Below are 7,129 nucleotides of genomic sequence, written 5' to 3' on the forward strand. Positions count from 1 at the left end.
TACTAATGTAAAGTTTGTATTTCACCTCCCAGCAGAGCTAAATGTGAACGAGCCATTACTAATGTAAAGTTTGTATTTCACCTCCTAGCAGAGCTAAATGTGAACGAGCCATTACTAATGTAAAGTTTGTATTTCACCTCCCAGCAGAGCTAAATGTGAACGAGCCATTACTAATGTAAAGTTTGTATTTAACCTCCCAGCAGAGCTAAATGTGAACGAGCCATTACTAATGTAAAGTTTGTATTTCACCTCCTAGCAGAGCTAAATGTGAACGAGTCATTACTAATGTAAAGTTTGTATTTCACCTCCTAGCAGAGCTAAATGTGAACGAGCCATTACTAATGTAAAGTTTGTATTTCACCTCCCAGCAGAGCTAAATGTGAACGAGCCATTACTAATGTAAAGTTTGTATTTCACCTCCTAGCAGAGCTAAATGTGAACGAGCCATTACTAATGTAAAGTTTGTATTTCACCTCCTAGCAAAGCTGAATGTTTGTTTAACTCCCCCTCCCCACATTGTTTGTGTGGCCTGTGAAGCAAATATCAAATTCAATATATATTTCTTAAATAGAATGTGACACATGCTGCTAAAGCTGATAACATCCTGGTAAATAAAGAAATAACACTGAATAAATCAAGCGCTCGTGTGCTCGCTTCCTGTGCTCAGTTTAACAGTTTGTTTCAACAGGAAGTGTCAGTGAGCTGCTGCAGCTACAGTTCAGACCAGTTCAAAGGGCCTCAGCAGCATCAGCATACATCATTATGAGAGGACTTTCTGTACCACTATTTTAAATATATATATAGAACAAATAAAATACAAGCCTGCTGGTTTCCAGGTTCTTCTCATTGATCAATGTAGTAATCCTGCACATGCATGTTTTTATTCTTTAGCACACTTCCCTGTCCTGTACCATGTGGTATCCTGCAGTTCCATACTTCCATTTGATTTACTTACATTGACTAGCTTTTCAACACTTTACGACACTTTTACCATGAAACTCTTCCCTGCTTCACCATGCATACAGTGTGTTTCACAATACTCCATTTCATTTACCTGGCTTGCACACTCTGCTTTTACCATGACATTTCCACAAGACACCGCCTCAAAATAGATTTTGAATTAGTCTTCAAACCCGGAATCTTTCACTCTAACTGTCCCCAAACCAGATGGATAATCAGCAGCATGTTTAATAAAGCACCAGCAATAATACTTACATATCAGTCCAGCGACTTCACAAGCCTGCATTCTGTCTGGAGACACTTTCAGAAAGCTGAGCTCAGAGTAGAATCTGTAGACATACAGGTTCCTCCCACTGTGCCTATCTCTGATTCTGTCATCTGACTGAATATACCTACGTGATCTCATTTCGGGGAATATTACATTTTACACTATGCATCTAACAACTTCTTCGTTATTTAAGAAGTTAAAACTTCCATAGCCCCTCACCATGACACACTACTCTATTATTATTTATTTCTTAGCAGACACCCTTATCCAGGGTAACTTACAACTTACATTATTTATTTATTTACATACAATTACCCATTTATACAGTTGGGTTTTTAATGGAGCAATCTAGGTAAAGTACCTTGCTCAAGGGTACAGCAGCAGTGTCCCCCACCTGGGATTGAACCCATGACCCTCCGGTCAAGAGTCCAGGGCCCTAACCACTACTCCACACTGCTGCCCTAACACATAAATCGTGAAATCTGTGATAACTGTGAAAAGAATACAGTCTTACCTATGAGTAAGTGTACCTTTCAATTTCAGGGTGCTCCCATTGCACCTACTCTGTGGACACATGGAGATGCACTATAAAGAAATCATTGCAATACTAGATTAGTAACACACATCTACTAGAGACACACATCTACATGAACTAGACAAACCCTCCTCCTCACAGTGACACACTGTAACATAAACACTCACACTGCACCTGCTCTGTGGATGCATGGAGATGCACTATAAAGAAATCATTGCAATACTAGATTAGTAACACACATCTACTAGAGACACACATCTACATGAACTAGACAAACCCTCACAGTGACACACTGTAACATAAACACTCACACTGCACCTGCTCTGTGGATGCATGGAGATGCACTATAAAGAAATCATTGCAATGCTAGATTAGTAACACACATCTACTAGAGACACACATCTACATGAACTAGACAAACCCTCACAGTGACACACTGTAACATAAACACTCACACTGCACCTGCTCTGTGGATGCATAGAGATGCACTATAAAGAAATCATTGCATTACTAGATTAGTAACACACATCTACTAGAGACACACATCTACATGAACTAGACAAACCCTCACAGTGACACACTGTAACATAAACACTCACACTGCACCTGCTCTGTGGATGCATAGAGATGCACTATAAAGAAATCATTGCATTACTAGATTAGTAACACACATCTACTATAAACACACATCTACATGAACTAGACAAACCCTCACAGTGACACACTGTAACATAAACACTCACACTGCACCTGCTCTGTGGATGCATAGAGATGCACTATAAAGAAATCATTGCAATACTAGATTAGTAACACACATCTACTATAAACACACATCTACATGAACTAGAGAAACCCTCACAGTGACACACTGTAACATAAACACTCACACTGCACCTGCTCTGTGGATGCATGGAGATGCACTATAAAGAAATCATTGCAATACTAGATTAGTAACACACATCTACTAGAGACACACATCTACATGAACTAGACAAACCCTCACAGTGACGCACTGTAACATAAACACTCACACTGCACCTGCTCTGTGGATACATGGAGATGCACTATAAAGAAATCATTGCAATGCTATGTTAGTAGCATACTGTGTAAAATCAAAAGTCTGATCAGTATGATGAAAAAGCACCAGTATGACCTACATCCACTGAATGTGCACAATGTGAATGTGACAGACAGACATCTCTTCATATTCTCAGATTCTGGTTCTCTCAATACACTAAAGAACACCCTCACCACGTTTTATTGTGGTGCTCATGAAGCTGCTGGGTTGGCATCACTGGAGGTTTTAAATCCAGAGAGCTGGGATAGCATGAGCAGTGGTAATGCCACTGGAACCATGTCTCACTGCCCAGCCAGTCTGTGACATCTCTTTTGGAGGCTGCCTGCAATGATGCACGAGGCAGGGGCAGCTTCAGGCTGGATTGAAGTGACTGTTTGTCCAGGGGGTCCCCCTCTGTCCCACAGGGAGTCTCCCTCAGAGGGGTGAGGCTCTACAGTGGCTGAGCCTTTGAGGAGGGCTGGCAAGAGCCTCCAGAGCAGAGACACACAGAACACCACACTTGTAGGTTTGCATTCAGCAGGAGAATAGTTAGAGTGAAACCCTGCTTCAATGTTACCCGCAGATTTTCACATGAATTGTTTTTCATTATACCACAGCTTTATAAAAGATCTTCGCTTAATTCTAGCTGAATAAATACAGCATCCTGTGTGTGACCACTAGGGGGTGCTGCAACCCCAAAAGTTAGTCACAATAATAATAATAATAATAATAATAATAATAATAATAATAATAATAATAATAATTCAAATAAAATAAGTCAACATATTTGTCTACTTCTTTACCTTTCTACATGAATCTGTGTATAGAATCAGTTTATCATCATACAATATCAAACTTATCTAGAATTGTCTTTATTTTGCCATGTTCTTACCATGGTTTTCTTTTACAGTTAACTTTTCTAAGGAGCAGAGCAGACCTTGTCACCTAAAGATGATTGAGGGCATGTTTGGTATGAAGCTGCTCAGCTCAATCTCCCCTTTTCAGAATCCCCTCTTGTCAGTTTAACAGGGGGTGCAGGGCTGCATTCCAGTATTCAGGCTCAATTTAAACCCTGCCTGCCTTCACTTCCTCTCACTAACCACACACACGTATTTCCTTCTCAGAAATGAACGCAGAGCAGAGCTGACTGACTGCAGAAAAGGAGAAGTGTGTTCTGTTTTTGAGATGACCTCTGCAGTGAACAGCACTGTGAGCTCCACTTTGTATCTATAATACAGATCTATCTAGAGATCAATCTACAGTAAACCCTGTATTTACACACACTCATCTGCAGTGAACAGCACTGTGAGCTCCACTTTGTATCTATAATACAGATCTATCTAGAGATCAATCTACAATAAACCCTGTATACACACACTCATCTGCAGTGAACAGCACTGTGAGCTCCACTTTGTATCTATAATACAGATCTATCTAGAGATCAATCTACAATAAACCCTGTATACACACACTCATCTGCAGTGAACAGCACTGTGAGCTCCACTTTGTATCTATAATACAGATCTATCTAGAGATCAATCTACAGTAAACCCTGTATACACACACTCATCTGCAGTGAACAGCACTGTGAGCTCCACTTTGAATCTATAATACAGATCTATCTAGAGATCAATCTACAGTAAACTCTGTATTTACACACACTCATCTGCAGTGAACAGCACTGTGAGCTCCACTTTGTATCTATAATACAGATCTATCTAGAGATCAATCTACAGTAAACCCTGTATACACACACTCATCTGCAGTGAACAGCACTGTGAGCTCCACTTTGTATCAATAATACAGATCTATCTAGAGATCTGTATCTACAATAAACTCTGGATTTACACACCTTACTTTTGCTGGGCAAAATGAAACTGCTGTATGATTATAATGTATTTTAAATTTAAAAAGGGGTTAGACCTGACCACTAGGATTGAACTCTAGTCATTAGCATTGCAGGCATGGAGATTACACACACAGAGCAATGAACTGGGTGAGGAGGTGATTGAACTCTAGTCATTACCATTGCAGGCATGGAGATTACACACACAGAGCAATGAACTGGGTGAAGAGGTGATTGAACTCTAGTCATTACCATTGCAGGCATGGAGATTACACACACACAGAGCAATGAACTGGGTGAGGAGGTGATTGAACTCTAGTCATTACCATTGCAGGCATGGAGATTACACACACAGAGCAATGAACTGGGTGAGGAGGTGATTGAACTCTAGTCATTAGCATTGCAGGCATGGAGATTACACACACAGAGCAATGAACTGGGTGAGGAGGTGATTGAACTCTAGTCATTACCATTGCAGGCATGGAGATTACACACACAGAGCAATGAACTGGGTGAAGAGGTGATTGAACTCTAGTCATTACCATTGCAGGCATGGAGATTACACACACACAGAGCAATGAACTGGGTGAGGAGGTGATTGAACTCTAGTCATTACCATTGCAGGCATGGAGATTACACACACAGAGCAATGAACTGGGTGAGGAGGTGATTGAACTCTAGTCATTAGCATTGCAGGCATGGAGATTACACACACAGAGCAATGAACTGGGTGAGGAGGTGATTGAACTCTAGTCATTACCATTGCAGGCATGGAGATTACACACACAGAGCAATGAACTGGGTGAGGAGGTGATTTACAAAGAAAAGAAACAGGATGATTCTTAGAAGTTACTTTTTTGATGAGAGGAAATTACGTTTCACAAAAAAACGTAGAGATTGTTCTTCAATCAGCCATCATCTTATTATACATTTTCCCATTAGTAGCACAGTAGAACACTGAAGGTATCATTTAAAAAGCAAAATGGGTTCAACATACTAATCTATTTGAAGACTAAACTAAACACAAATGTTTGTGTACATTCACTTTATTATGCAGCAGTTTAAACTAGGAATTAAAGAATGCTTTATATTGTGGAGCACATTGTTTTTATGTGTGTATTGTATCACAAAAATATCAGTGATGCTGTTTGAAATATCTAGGCCCGCCCCTTTATACTGAACTCATTCAAGCAGGAATGTATATTATCAACCAACGCAGTCTAAACTGTTCAATGTAAAAGCTGAACAGAGTTTTGGTGCCACCTACTGGATACATTGAATCACTTACATTTTGAGGGTTTTGTTGCAATTTAACTTGTAACTTGTCACTCAAAGAGAATATTGGTGTTATTAATAAAACCTGAGAGATGTCTCGTCATGTTTTAATAATAAACGCTTTCTGCAATGCACACATTCTGTAGGCTGCTTATTTCCCGTTACAGTGTTTCTGATAATCACATTCGTTAAACAGAAAATAATCCCAATTCGAATATATATATATATGTAAACATATATAATCTAAAGTACTAAACGATAGTGTCGAAGCATTTAAAACAATTTAAAATAAATAACTACAATGTGCCCCTCATTGTAACGTCCCTGTGCTGCCCCTCCACTTGTGAATACACTTGGTACAGACCGGGGACAACAACTACAGACCCAAATACAGCTTTACAGAAAGTACTGTTGGGCGCAGTAATATAAATGCAGAGTATTGTATGAGAATATTTACCTTTGTTTCCACTCCTCGCAGTCATAAGCAGTTAAACTCCTAAAACTTTTAAAAAATACTGTAACTGGACTGTTTAATAGAAACCTCTCACTCTCTGCCATTGTGGCAAAGTGCCCCCCCTGTGTGTGTTATATGTTACGTGTTGTGTGTAAATGTTGGTGTATAGGCATTGGTACACGGGATATAAGCGGTCTGTGTTTCACGTGTGTGTAAATTGTATATTTGTAGTTAGGCACGGGGATGGCACATCACATCACATGCACGTAAAAAGTAATATGTGAGCACGGGGAATTGCACTTTAATTAATTCACGTGCAGTTGTACCGAGATTCCAATTGAATGATTGACTAGCAATCGAATCTCGGTACAACTGCATAAAAGCTGCATGTTTTCACTCACTGGGGGTTGGTGTTCGGTGAGTGGAGAACGGGTTAGGAGACGGAGGGTATTGTAAAAGTAAAATAAGTAGTAAAATAAGCTCACCGTGTTTGTCTGTGTAGTCCGTTTTGTTTGTCTGTTTATTTTGGCTCAAGTGCCGTGTCCTGTGTTTTGTTGCAAACCTTTTTATTTTCTGTATTAAATGCGCAATCACGCGCTCAGCTTAACCAAAACCCAAATCTCTGTCTGTTTGTTACTTCCTGCATCTGGTCTGACGCCACCCACTCTGTGGAATGGGACGCTTTTTAATCACAATAAGACACCTCAGGACATCTTTTCAAAGCTTTTACGCCA

The sequence above is a fragment of the Acipenser ruthenus genome, chromosome 51 (genome assembly GCF_902713425.1).
Source record: "Acipenser ruthenus chromosome 51, fAciRut3.2 maternal haplotype, whole genome shotgun sequence".
Taxonomy (NCBI): Eukaryota; Metazoa; Chordata; class Actinopteri; order Acipenseriformes; family Acipenseridae; genus Acipenser; species Acipenser ruthenus.